Genomic DNA, 14,833 nt, shown 5'->3' on the forward strand with positions numbered 1-14,833 from the left:
TCAGAATTTGGGGGAGAAATAGCCAATGGCTGTAGTAGATAGAGATTTGTAAGAGAAGATTACTAAATTAAAATTTGAGTTGGTATTCAATGTCTTTTAATTAAATATATTTTAATTATTATCATAATTAGTACTTTAAAAAAAAAGTTGCTCTTACCTAAATCTTCATCAGTCCTTTTTACCTTCTGCAAGATATGTACAACCTCACTTAATACCATGTGTTTCCATGTGAGTTTTATGAAGTTAGTACCCAGTGATTTCATAGGCAATACATTCTCCCAGGCTATTATGGAATGCAAGGATTCATTTCAGAAAAACATAATTGCTATAACATATGGGTACATTTATGATCCTATATAAATAAAAAAAATGCTAGGGTATATTTTCCCATGGCTGCACTCTAGGAGTAGCTTTAAAACGGTTTTTGTTTCTAAGATAGGAATAGTTCATATATAAGAACTGGTGATTCATTCATTAATCTTTACAAGTTAAATTATAGCTCTATGTATCCCATTGCATTTTAATGTCCCCCAAAGGGTCAAAAACAAAAACTAGGATGGTAAGTGAGATGACTTATACCATGGGAGTGTTATCAATAATGAGCTGCTCCGTGCAGTCTATTAGTTCTCAGATCCATTTTCCAACCCCCTCCACCTACTATATCTTTTTTTCTTGCAGACATTTTCTGGATAGTTTTGGCCAATGGAAGATACTGGTGGGAGACTGGAGGACAAGGTATTTCCACACCCCTCATTTGCTTGAGATGGGGAGAGTCCTCTCGGGCAGTGGTTGTGTCTCATCATGGTTATAGCTTTTGCAGGATGGCCACTGATCATTGTTCCAGCTAACCCTGGGAAGTCAACTGGTGGAACTAACTCTTACTGCACAGCTTGGCTTTTAGGATGGTCTCCTCATCTCTTCTTCTAGTCCCTCTAGACCTAAAGGTGATCACAGATTCCTTCCGCTACTAGTTTCTGGGTTGTCTCAAGGAGCCATTGTTTGGTTTTTTTATCTCTTCCAAACACTTCGTGTCTTTCTGTTGGTTTACCTAACATAGACCTTGATGTTTACAGTAAGATATTTTGTGAGTTTAGCAATCTGTATAGATAAGCATACACCTTTGAGTTTTTTTTTTTTTTAAATTTTTTTTTAACGTTTTTTATTTATTTTTGAGACAGGGAGAGACAGAGCATGAACAGGGGAGGGTCAGAGAGAGGAAGACACAGAATCTGAAACAGGCTCCAGGCTCTGAGCCACCAGCCCAGAGCCTGACGCGGGGCTCGAACTCACGGACCGCGAGATCATGACCTGAGCCGAAGTCGGCCGCTCAACCGACTGAGCCACCCAAGCGCCCCCCTTTGAGTTTTTATCTACATGTAGCAGGTACATAATATGTGCCTTAGTCCATTTGGGCTGTTGTAACAAAATGCCACAGACTGGATGGCTTATAAACAACAGAAATTTGTTTCACACAATTCTGGAAAGCTAGGAAGTCCAAGTCAGAATGCCTGTATGGTCATGTTCTAGTGAGGAACTTATTCCTGGCTCATAGCCAATGGCTTCTCACTGTGTCCTCACATGATGGAAAGGGCTAGGGAGCTCTCTTGGGTTTCATTAATAAAAGCACTGATCCCATTCATGAGGGCTAAACCCTTCTGACCTAAGCACCTCTGAAAGGCCCTACCTCCTAATACTATCACATTGGGCATTAGTATTTCAACATAGATTTTGGGGGTAAACAAACATTTAGACCATAATATGTCTAAATGGGGGAATGGGGAAGTTTCTGGAATCTTGTTCCTTTGAATGCTGGGAGTAAATCTTTTTCTTAGATCACTTCTAAGGGCTTGAATGCTTTAGACAAAAATTTATTAGGCTGTAGCTCTTTCCTTCTCAAAATTGTTGCAGTCCTTCTCCTCAGCTGAAATTGCACAACGATTTTTTTTTTTGGTTGATAAGCAAAAGGACAGAGGAAAAGAACATGGAGGCCTCTATACATCCCTCTTGTCAGCTCAGAAAAGGTATTTCAACTTCAGGTTCTTCTGCATTTATCTTTAATTTTCATGGAATAAGGAACAGCTCTTTTTAAAAAATGGGTAGGAGTGTTAGTGGGCTGACTGGTGCTGTTGGGTGTAATACATTGTAGGAAGGAGGCTCATCATAGATATGAAAGATCTTTCTCCTTCTGCTCTGATCTTCTCTTTCACAAGGAGAAATATTAAAATTATTTATTCCATAGGAATGTTATCAATAATGAGTTGCTCAGAGTTTTTGGATATATGTGCTAATCTTAAACCATGAAAGTACCAGAAAGAATGTTTAAGAACACCAGATTACCACTTGGCCAAATAATCTCTTTATTCACTGTTGTTTGTTGTAATCCCATGGATTGGGTTGAGACCATTTGCTGCCAGGCTCTACTTTTGATTGCTTCTTATTTCTTTGTGCTCCTTTGGAAGAACACAAAGTCAGATAACTAGGCGATGGTGATTCTAAGCAGAAGAGGATTAATTTCTTCCATTTAATAGTATCATTCTTGATAAAACAGGATGCTTTTTTGGAGGTAAAGGGCCAGAGAGATGCATCTATTAATTTCCAAGATGTTCAAGATTCATAGCCCAGCACATAATTTCTTGTGTAAAGAGAAACAACAACTATGACAACAAAATTGTCCTAAGTTTCAATGAGAGGATATTTCCTGCCAGTAACTTCATGACCCTCACATAGCTTAAACTTATGGTTTGAGATAATTTTTTCGAAGGGAAAAATAAATTGGTACTAAACTCTGGCATTGGCTTCTTGTTTCTTGGACATACTCTGTAAACATTCTTACAAAGATTATTTGGAAAAGTTCTTCACAACTTTATATTTCTTACTAGTTTCATTGCCAAAATAAACTAGCCCAGGGCCAATAGCTGTCTTTCAGTCTCTGGGGTTTTTTTTTTTTTTTTTTTTTTAAAGCGTTTGGGAATCTTATCTGGGGAAGTCACTGAGACTAGTGATGTTTCTATTGAATTAAAGGCTTGTAAGCTAAAGTTAAGTTCAGTAAACATTTGGAATATAAGATGAATAAAGCAAGTTCTTAGGACAGTAGGTGCTCAAATTTTAGCCTTTATCAAAGTCACCTGGAGAGCTTGCTAAGCTCCATCCCCAGAGTTTCTAATCGAGTAGCTCTAAGGTGGGAACCCAAAATTGCATATCTAAAAGTTCTCCAGTGATGCTGATGATATTGATCTACAAATCATGAAAAGAACAGAAAAACATATGATAAAATGTGATTTGTATGCTTGAAAAATCACAAGGATACACAAGGTGAGATAAATGAAAGAATACCTAAATCCATTGTAGGAGAGGGGTGTTGATCAGGAAAAGCTTCAGGAAAGGATGATACCTAAGCAGGATTTGGTAGCATGAATGAAAATTCAAAGAGGAACAGTAGAGAATAGAGAGGGAATTTTTGTTAAATACCAACATATAGAAATGTACAGAGGCATGCCAGAGCACGATTTATTCATTCATTTAACACATTTTAGTAATAGCCATTACATCTTGAAAATAAATAGTGAAAAACAATGTGTTTACAAAAACACTCATTGATAGATCACGTGGCTGAGGTATGTGTAGCCGAATGCCCTAACAGGATATGGGCCTGGAAAAATGGTCAAGACCCATTAGTGACTCATGGATATTATATGCCATGCTAAGGAGCTTGGATTTCCCCCTCTAGGTAGTGAGGAGTATTTTGGGAAGATCATTCTGGCAGCAGTGGAGAATGGATTGGAGGGAAACAGAATACGATGAGTAACAGAGATCAGTAGGAAGGTTATTGCAGTAATCGGATTAAGAGATGATGAAGGATCCAGCAATGTTTTATTTCATTTTTGAGTCATATGACATATAAACATAGTTTTGGTGGGGCGCCTGGGTGGCTCAGTGGTTTAAGCTCCCGACTTTGGCTCAGGTCATGAACTCGGGGTTCCTGAGTTCCAGCTCCATGTCGGGCTCTGTGCTGACAGCTCAGAGCCTGGAGCCTGCAGCCTGCTTCACATTCTGTCTCCCCCCTCTTCCTCTGCCCCTCCCAGACTCATTCTCTGCTCTCTCTCTCTCTCTGTCTCTCAAAAAATAAAATAAACATTAAAAAAATTAAATTTAAAACATAGTTTTCGTGCATTTTTCTTTCTCTATAAACCTATCACCCAGCTCCCACTCCCATTAGAATGTTAACTCTTTAGGGGCTAGGTGATTAGGGTTTTTTTTTTTTTTTTTTTTAATCAAAGTCTGTATGGTTACCCATGTGTTCAATTAGTATGAAGGAAAGAGTATTCTTGTATAACCACCTAAGCAAGTAATGAGAGTAATTTAGACAATAAGGAAAATAAAATTGACTAGGGAATTTTTGGAATATTTTAAAAACCACCTTTAAATAAGTTATTTCCTGTTAAGTTCTTGTCTCTAAATTTAGGCAGTGAATCTATTGCTATTCTAAATTTAAAACTGTCTTTAGATTTATAGAGTAGCTGGGGCATTGGTAAAATAGTATGTAGAGCATAAAACACAGAAACTGTCTTTCCTTCTGCTAACTCCAAAGAATATCCAATCAAGGTTATGAGAACCACATAGGCAATAGTCCTCATACCCAAAATCTTTTAGGTCAATTCATGTCTGATTATATTTTCAATTCTTGCCATGCCAAAATGTTCCATTTGATGAAAACATAGCTGCAATACTTGAGGTAAGCAGAATTTGTAAAATAACATTCCAAAGATGTCCTGCTCTAATCCCTGGAGTCTGTGCCTAGAAATTTTCACCCCCATGACTATATTATCTATGTGGCATAATTGATGTTAAGATAGGAAGAGTGTCTTTCTGGACCTAATATAATCACATGAAGCCTTAAAAGCAGAGAGTTTTCTCCAGCTGATAGCAGAAGGAAAAGCCAGGGGAATTTGATGTATGACAGGTATGTATTCAAGGACCCATTGCTGGTTTGAAGATGAAAGAAACTACATAAGAAGGAATGTGAGTGGCCCCTAGGAAGAGTGAGTGGCCCCCTATTGACAGCCACCAAGGAAAAGGGAGCCTCAGACATACAACTACAAAAGACTGGATTCTACCAGTGACCTGAATTAGCTTTGCTATGGCCTGAATTATGTCCCCCAAAAGTACAGGCTGGAGTCTTATTTCCTACAGTCAGAATGTGACTGTATTTAGAGATAGGGTCTTTAAAATTTTTTTTTAACGTTTATTTATTTTTTTGAGACAGAGAGAGACAGAGCATGAACGGGGGAGGAGCAGAGAGAGAGGGAGACACAGAATCGGAAGCAGGCTCCAGGCTCTGGGCCATCAGCCCAGAGCCCGACGCGGGGCTCGAACTCACGGACTGTGAGATAGTGACCTGAGCTGGAGATAGGGTCTTTAAAAAGGTAATTAAAATGAGATCATTGCGGGGGGGGTATCCCAATCCAATATGGTGCTCTTATAAGAGGAAATTAGGACACCGACATGCACACCGGAAAGACCAAACAAAGACAGTAGAAGATGGCCATCTGCAAGCCATGCCTGACAGCACTGTGATGTTGGATTTCTAGCTTCCAGAACAGTGAGAAAATAAATTTCTGTTTAAGCCACTTAGTCTGTGAAGCTTTGTTATTGCAGCTCTACTAAACTTGGAAATGGATTTTCTCCCACCATGATTTTAATCTTGGGAGACCGTGAACAGAGAACCTAGAGGAGACCATCTGGACTTCTGGCCTATAGAAGTGTGAGATAATAAACAGATATTTTAAGTCATTCAATTTGTGGTAACTTGTTATGCAGCAATATAAAACTAATACAATATCCTAAATTATTAATTCATGAATGTGCCATTTAAATATTTTAGAATTGTACTTTAAGATTTTTAAATCTTGAAAATGTGAATGAAATACATTATTTACTTCAGGTAGAAACTTAGCTCATTTTAGACTTGTTCAAATTCAAAAACATGTTGACATTTTTCTCTATGGTGAGAACAAAGGGAATACCCTTAGCAGTCTTCATTGTTGTAAACCAAGCTAATGCTCAGGCTTCTAATGGAAGGTGGTGACACTAAGCCTGAATTTAAGTTGAATTGAAGTAAGTGAGGATTTGAGGCAGAAAAAGTCAGTGGCTACAGTTGGTAGAGATTGGTCCTAGATGATTGCTAAATTAATGTTTAACTCTGTTATTCAGCATATTTTAATTCTTCTCAAAATCATTACTTTTACATATGTAATTTAGAAAATCACAGATTACTGGATAGATTAAAAACGCATCCTGGGGTTTCTTTCCCAGGGCCCACAAATCAGGATCCCAGGACTGGTTCAGCAGGCATCCCATGAGGTGTATCACCTATGACCTGTAGCTTTTCAAGCATTTCCTTCTATAATATATTACAGCTATGAGGATTAAATTGGCCCCTCCTAAGTGGTTGACTGACAATACCAAGTTAAAGATAAATTTTTAGTTTCAGAAATGAAAACCAATGATGAAGGAGCACTTTTATTTCTGGTATAAATCACTACTACAGAGGAGATAGATGAGGTCAAAGGCAAAATTTGCAGGACTCTGGGGATTATTTGAGTTTTTGTCACATCTGCAATTTCCTCTGAATAATTTGGGAGTCTGAGTAGACAAGTCATAGACATTTATCAAAATAACATGTATGTCTCATTTTTCCTAGAAAATGACTTATTTTTTGGTTTATATTTGGGAGTACTGATTTTTTCACTTCCTGATCATTGTTCACTTACTCGTAAAGTTGACAAATTTCTGTTAACTATTCCCATGTTTATCTACTTTGTGGATTATTATGCATAATTGCTCATTTTTCATACTCTGCATTTGAGGACTTTCCTAATAAGCTTTTCTCACCAGATTTCAGGCAAGAATAAAAAAAATGAGAGTAAAAAATATAACTATTATGAGGATTAATGACAACTCTAGGAGAGGTTTGGGATAGCAGAGTGATGATATTATTGGCTTACTTTTGTTCACTGATGTTTTATTATCACCTAACATAGCACATACAAAGCAAATGGTATTTATTGCACAAATCAATGGGAATCTGGGCTAATTTTGGGCTTTATTTTCATTATTGAGCTTGAATAGTTTCTCAGATATGTATCGGCTTATATGTGTATCTTCTTTTTTTGTGAATTTTCTATTAACATCTTTTGTCCTGTTACTGATTAATGTTTTTACTATTAACCTGTCAAACATAGCAAGGCACAGTTAAGATGATGGAGAAGTAAGAAGAGCAGGATTTCCCTCGTCCCTCAAACACAGCTGTATTGAGGTCAGATCACTCGGAACGCCCAGGAAATCAATCTGCGGAGTGGCAGAAGGATCCCCACAGTTGAAGGGAGACAGGTTGTCAGGGTCGAGGTGTGGAGGAGGTAAAATGGTGTAGGCACAAAGAGGAAGGAACCCCTTCTGTGGAGAGACAAAAGGGAGAGAAAGGCTGTGAAAGTGCAGTATCCAGTTAGCACAAGAGGAAAACCTCTCTGGACCATGGACTGGGGAATGAGAAATACAGACAGTGCCAGTATCTATTCTGCAAACAATATTAGGAGCTGAAACTCAAAGGTATCAAAAGTGCGCAACTTTCTCTGGAGTGAAGCCAGAGCCAGTGTGCATTCCTGGGGAGGAAGGAGCCTGCCGGGGGCTTGGTAGCCTGAGATGTGAGGGGCCCACTCGAGAAAACAGTCCCCTTCCTCCAGTACTGTGGAAGGAGGGTTTATTGCCCCCCCCCCCTCCCCGCCCCAGGATAAAAGACCCTACAGGCGCCAGCCAAAGGCCTTTTATCAGCAGAGTAGAGTGAAACTACCCCAGAACACAATCCACGCAGTGCAGGGCCCATTAAGACACCGGGTTCTGAATCCCAGCTGAGTGCCTAGGAGGCGTAGGAGACTGTGGAGCAGGACAGAGTGATCACCTGCCTTACTCTGTGAGGGCTGCCCGAACAGCATGGTTTGAGATAGCCAGTCTGGGGAGGAGAGATTGGGGTGTCACCATTTTTCTCGCCAACAGCAACAGGGTGAGACGTTAGCAGCACAGCTGCCCCAATGGCGGCAAGACCTGCTTACACCAAACCCCGCCCCTCCATGCCTGGCAACTGCTTATCTACTGGAGCAGGACTGACGCTGACAGAACCAGGCAAGCAAACGGCCTCTCCCCACGAGACCAGCACAGCCACTGGTCCCAGAACACCAATAGACAACTGGTTGGGTTTTTTGTTTGTTTGTTTCTTCCTTTTTTCTTTTCTTTTTCTTTCTACTCTCTTCTTTTTTTCTTTTGGAATCAAGCTCATAGTTTCTGATCTGTTTTTCATATATATATATATACATATATATATATATATGTATATATATATGTTTGATCAGGCATTTTTATTCTCTTCTTTTCCCACCTTTTCTCTTTCTTCGTCTTCTTTATTTTTCACTCTCTTTCTCTGGATTTAGCCTTATAGTTTTTTTGATTGTCTGGTCTTATTTTCTCCTCTTTTATTTTTCTCTTTTTATGGGATCCGACTCCACCCCCCCCCCCCCCCCCCCCCCGCTTTTCCTTATTTGTTCCAGGGTTACTTCAAGAAACAAATCAAAACACACCTGGTTGAAGGTCCAAACACTCACCACTACAAGCAAGGAGGAGCTCTGCAGAGGACTGACCAGGAGGAAAGAGCCACCAAACACAACAACAGGGTGCATACAACATACACCAAAACCACTTCTTGAAGTGCCAGGCCCTGGACAGTGTATGACCCCCTTTTAATATAATAGTCATCACAGGTGCAGGACATATAACAAGGTTTTAAAACATGCAAAAGACAGAAACTTGGCCAAAATAACAAAACGAAGGAATCTCCCCAAAAGAAGTTTAAAGAAGAAATCACAGCCAGAGAATTGCTCAAAATATACATAAATAATGTATCTGAACAAGAATTTAGAATAACAGAAGACTAATAGCTGGGCTTGAAAAAAGCATAGAAGACAGCAGAGAAATTCTTGCAGCAGGGATCCAAGACCTAAGAACTAGTCATGATGAATTTAAAAATGTTGTAACAGAGATGCAAAAAAAAGAAAAAAAACCCACACAAAAACAAAACTAGATACAGTAATAGCAAGGATGGAAGAAGCAGAGGAAAGAATAGGTGAAACAGAAGATAAAATTATGGAAAATAATGAAGATGAAAATAAAAGGGAAAGGAAATTACAAGATCATGCAGGGAGAATTAGAGAACTAAGTGATTCCATGAAATGAGACAATATCCATATCATAGGAGTCCCAGACTAAGAAGAAAGAAAGAAAGGGGCAGAAGGTTTATTTGAACAAATTATAGTTTAGAACTTTCCTAATCTGGGGAAAGAAATAGGCATCCAATTCCAAGAGGCATAGAGAAATCCCTTTCATCAACAAAACCAGGTCAACACCATGACATATGATAGTGAAACTGGCAAAATACAAGGATAAAGAGAAAATTCTGAAAGCAGGACAAATGGGCCTTAACCTACAAGGGTAGACACATAAGGGTAGTAGCAGACCTGTCCACTGAAATTTGGCAGGCCAGAAGGGAGTAGCAGGAAATATTCAATGTGCTGAATAGGAAAAATATGCGGCCAAGAATCCTTTATCCAGCAAGGCTGTCATTCAGAATGGAAGGAGAGATAAAGGCTTTCCCAGACAGACAAAAACTGAAGGAGTTCGTGACCACTAAATCAGCCTTACCAGAGATCCTAAGGGGGACTCTGTGAGTGGAAAGCAGCAAAGACTACAAAGGACCAGTAACATCACCACAAAAATGAAACCTAAAGGTAACATAATGGCACTAAATTCATATCTTTCAGTAACCACTCTGAATGTAAATGGACTAAATGCCTCAATCAAAAGATATAGGGTATCAGAATGGATAAAAAACAAGATCCGTCTATATGTTGCCTATAAGAGGCTCATTTTAGACAGGAGGACACCTGCAGATTCAAAGTGAGGGGATGGAGATCTATCAATCATGCTAATGGATGTCAAAAAAAAAAAAGCCGGAGTAGCCATACTTATATCAGACAAATGAAATTTTAAAACAAAGACTATAATAAGAGATGAAGAAAGGCATTATGTCATCATGAAGGGTTCTATCCATCAAGAAGAGCTAGCAATTCTTAAATACAGAAAACAGAGTGAGGGTTATTGGAGGGGAGTTGTGTTGGGGAAGGGCTAAATGGGCAAGGGGCATTAAGGAGGACATTTGCTGGGATGAGCACTGGGTGTTATATGTAAGTGATGACATATTTAGTGATCACTAAATTCTATTCCTGAAATCATGATTACACTATATGTTAACTAACTTGGATTTAAATTTTAAAAATAATTCATTAAAAGAAAGAAATAGTAAAAAAAAATAGATTAAACAAATAGTCTAGGAAAAAAAGAGCCAACAGTTGTAAATATGTGTGCCCTCGACATGAATGGAAGCACCCAAATATATAAATCAGTTAATGACAAACATAAGCCAACTTTCTGATAATAATACTGTAGTTGTAGTAGACTTTAATACTCTACTTACAGTAATTGACAGGTCATCTAGGCAGAAAATCATCAAGGAAACAATGGTTCTGAATGACACAGTGGATCAGATGGAATTAACATATATATTCAGAATTTTTCATCCTAAAACAGCAGAATACACATTATTCTTGAGTGCACATGAACATTCTACAAAATAGATCACATACTGGGTCACAAAACAGCCCTCAACAAGTACAAAAAGATTGAGATCATACCATGTGTATTTTCAGATCACAACACCATGAAACTTGAAATCCATCACAAGAAAAAATTTGGAAAGCCCCCAAATATGTGGAGGTTAAAGAACATTCTACTAAAGAGTGAACGGATTAGCCAGAAAATTAAAGAAATTTAAAAATACATGGAAACAAATGAAATGACAGTCCTAATCCTTTGGGATGCAGCAAAGGCAGTCCTAATTGGAGAATACATTGCAATTCAGGCCTATTTCAAGAATCAAGAAAGGTCCCAACACACAGCCTAATCTTACATCTAAAGGAGCTAGAAAAGGAGCAGCAAATAAAGCCCAAAGCAAGCAGAAGGGAAATAATAAGATTAGAGCAGAAATGAACAATACAGATCCAAAAAACCAGTAGAACAGATTAAAAGCTCATTTTTTATAAAAATAAACAAAATTGATAACCCCCTAGCCAGATTTCTTAAAAAGAAAAGAGAGAGGACCCAAACAGATAAAATCATGGGTGAAAGAGGAGAGATTACAGCCAACACCACAGAAACAGAAACAACTATTAGAGAATACTATGAAAACTACTGGAACAATCTGGGAGAAATAAACAAATTCCTAGACACTCACACACTACCAAAACTCAAATGGGAAGAAATAGAAACTTTGAACAGACCATAACCAGTAAAGAAATTGAATCAGTTATCAAAAATCTCCCAACAAATAAGAATCCTGGGCCAGATCGCTTCCCAGGGGAATTCTCGTAGGCATTTAAAGTAGTTAATACCTATTCTCAAACTGTTCCAAAAAATAGAAACAGAAAGAAAGCTTCCAAACTAATTCCATGAAGCCAGAATTACTTGATTTTAAAACCAAACCAAGACCCCACTAAAAGGGAGAATTACAGGCCAATATCCCTGATGAAACTGGGTGCAAAAATTCTCAACAAGATACTTAGCATATTGAATTCAATAGTACATTAAAAGGATTATTCAACATGATCAAGTGGGATTCATTCTTGGGTTGCATCCTGGTTCAATATTTGCAAATCAAACAACATGATACACCACAGTAATAGAAGAAAGGATAAGAACCATATGATTCTTTCAATAGATAAAAAAAAAAAAACCATTTGCCTAAATACAGCATCTTTCTTGATAAAAACCCTCAAGAAAGTCAGAATAGAAAGAACATACCTTAGCATCATAAAAGGAATACATGAAAGGCCCACAGCTAATTTCATCCTCAGTGGGGAAGGGAGAAAGGGGAGCTTTCCCCCTGAGATCAGGAACACAACAGGGATGTCCACCCTCATCACTGTTGTTCTGAACATAGTGTTAGAAGTCCTAGCCACAGCATTCAGACAACAAAATGAAATAAAAGGCATCCAAATTGGCAAAGAAGAAGTCAAACTTTCACTCTTCACAGAATACATGATATTCTACATGGAAAACCCGAAAGACTACAACCTGTAAAAAAAAAAAATTTTTTTTTAACCTTTATTTATTTTTGAGACAGAGAGAGACAGAGCATGAATGGGGGAGGGTCAGAGAGAGGGAGACACAGAATCTGAAACAGGCTCCGGGCTCTGAGCTGGCAGCACAGAGCCCGATGCGGGGCTCGAACTCACGGACTGTGAGATCATGACCTGAGCTGAAGTCAGATGCTTAACTGACTGAGCCACCCAGGCGCCCCAACTACAACCTGTAAAACACACAGGCACACGCGTGTGCGCACACACACACGCACGCACACACACACACACATAAAATGGTAAAACTCTACCACAAATGTTGCAAATATTAAGCTTAGTTTATGTTATTATTTTTTAAATTATAGAACTCTTTTACTCATGTAAAAATTTTTGCTTTATATCCGAGAAAGATTTTCCCTAATCAGAGATTAGATATTCACCCAATATTTTTCTCATTTTAAATATATTATTTTTTTTATTTTTTTATGCATTTATTTATTTTTGATAGAGAGAGAAAGAGTGAGCAGGGGAGGGGCAGAGAGAGAGGGAGACACAGAATCTGAAGCAGGTTCCAGGCTCTGAGCTGTCAGCACAGAGCCCGACGCGGGGCTTGAACTCACAAACCGTGAGATCATGACCTGAGCCGAAGTTGGACACTTAACTGACTGAGCCACCCAGGCACCCCTTAAATATATTATTTTTTAAACAATTAATCCATTCATCTATTTGGCATTTGGTACATGCTTTGACATTAGGATCTAAATTGATTCTCTTTTGGCCAATCAACTAATGTATTTAGTTGCAGGAAATTCACTCTGAGTGTTTAAGCAGAAAAGGAATTTATTAACGGGCATTGGACAAATCACAGAGTTACCAAAAGATTCAGAGAACCAGTGTGGAAGCTATGCAGATAGCATAGTCCAACACTATGCTTCATATCTGTTCTTTCTGAGTGCTAATTGCTACTCTGAAACACCTGTTTCTTTGGTGTAACTGGTCCTCCATTCAAAATCTAGGGCAAGTATGTTTATTATCTACTAGAGTCTGGGCATAGGTCATACCTTAGCTCGGGAAATTAGTAAACTACATTTTCAATCACAATAGCAGGAGGCAGTTTTTTTCCTGTCTCCAACTCTCATATGGTGGAAAGATGAAGGTGCTGAAAGTATATACAGTTGACTTTTGAACAACATGGGTTTAACTGTGTGGATCCACTTATACACGGATTTTTTTCAATATAGAACAGTAATGTACATGTTATTTTCCTTATGTTTTTCTTAATATTTTCTTTTCTCTAGCTTTATTGTAAGAATATGGTATATAATACATGTAACAAAATATGTGTTAATCAACTGTTTATACTATTAGTAATGCTTCCAGTCAACAGTAGGCTATTAGTAGTTGAGTTTTAGGGGAGCCTGAAGTTACACATGGATTTTTGACTGCACATGGGTTGGCATCCCTAACCCCTGCATTGTTAAAGAGTGAACTGTAGTTTTCTTTCTTGAGACTAAAGACAACTACACCATTAAATACATTAACCATATTTACAATACACTTTTGTTTTTGTTTGTGGGGAATATTGGGTTGTAGGGAATGGGACCATGGGTATGAATATATACTACCCCTGGTGAAGAGTTCAAAATAGGATCTTTGTGTTACAACTGCTGGCTTTTAATTTTATATTTGTCATATACTAGCTCTGTGATCTTAACCAAATTAACATCTCTATTAGACTTAGTCCACCTGTTAACTGGAGATCTCAATATCCACTATGTTGTGATGATTAATTATAACTGAAACGAGGGTGAAATGCATCATAGCACAGTGCTTGGCACAGAATATGCACTTAATAAATGTTATCATTTATAAGTTACAATCATTATGGGTTCTGCTTCTTTCTGCTGCAGCTGGACTACTGTCTTTGCTCATCTACTTTGGCCTGTTAAATATCAATGAGAGATGCAGTTCTTATTGTGAGAAGCTGGTGACAATTGCAATAGATATCAGATTCAAAAATCACTTCTCTCATAATGTTTTAAGGTCTCTGTAGCTTCATACCACCATGGGGCCATACTTTGGGGGGTATAAGATATATAGGAATATAAGATGTATCTCAATTCTATATGACATTTTTAATTATGAAATGTTCAAATATACACAAAATTAAAAAAACTAGTTCATTGAATCACTCTCTAATTTTCACCCAGATTTTAATAACTACCCAAATTGTGCTATATTTGTTTTAAGTTAAATTAATATATTACATTTGATTGGAAGTTAGCTCTAGAAGTTTTCATAGATATATGTTTAACTTTTTTGATAAGGATATTTCAGAAGTGGAACCGAATGCTTCATGTTGCATCATGGCAGAAAGCATATATCTGGTTATCCCACTTTTATAATGCTCAGATTGATCATAGGTTTCAAGTGGTGACAGTCTGATGCCTCCATTATAATTCTTATGAACACTTTTATCTAATTATTTAATTCACTGATGACTTTTTCCTGACTTAGGTATTACTTAAGAGGTACAAAATGGTGATTTTTCTAATTCTGTGTTTTCTTGCACATTTAATAGTTGAAATTTCTTATCA

Source organism: Panthera leo, chromosome B1 (genome assembly GCF_018350215.1).
Source record: "Panthera leo isolate Ple1 chromosome B1, P.leo_Ple1_pat1.1, whole genome shotgun sequence".
In the NCBI taxonomy this organism is placed as follows: domain Eukaryota; kingdom Metazoa; phylum Chordata; class Mammalia; order Carnivora; family Felidae; genus Panthera; species Panthera leo.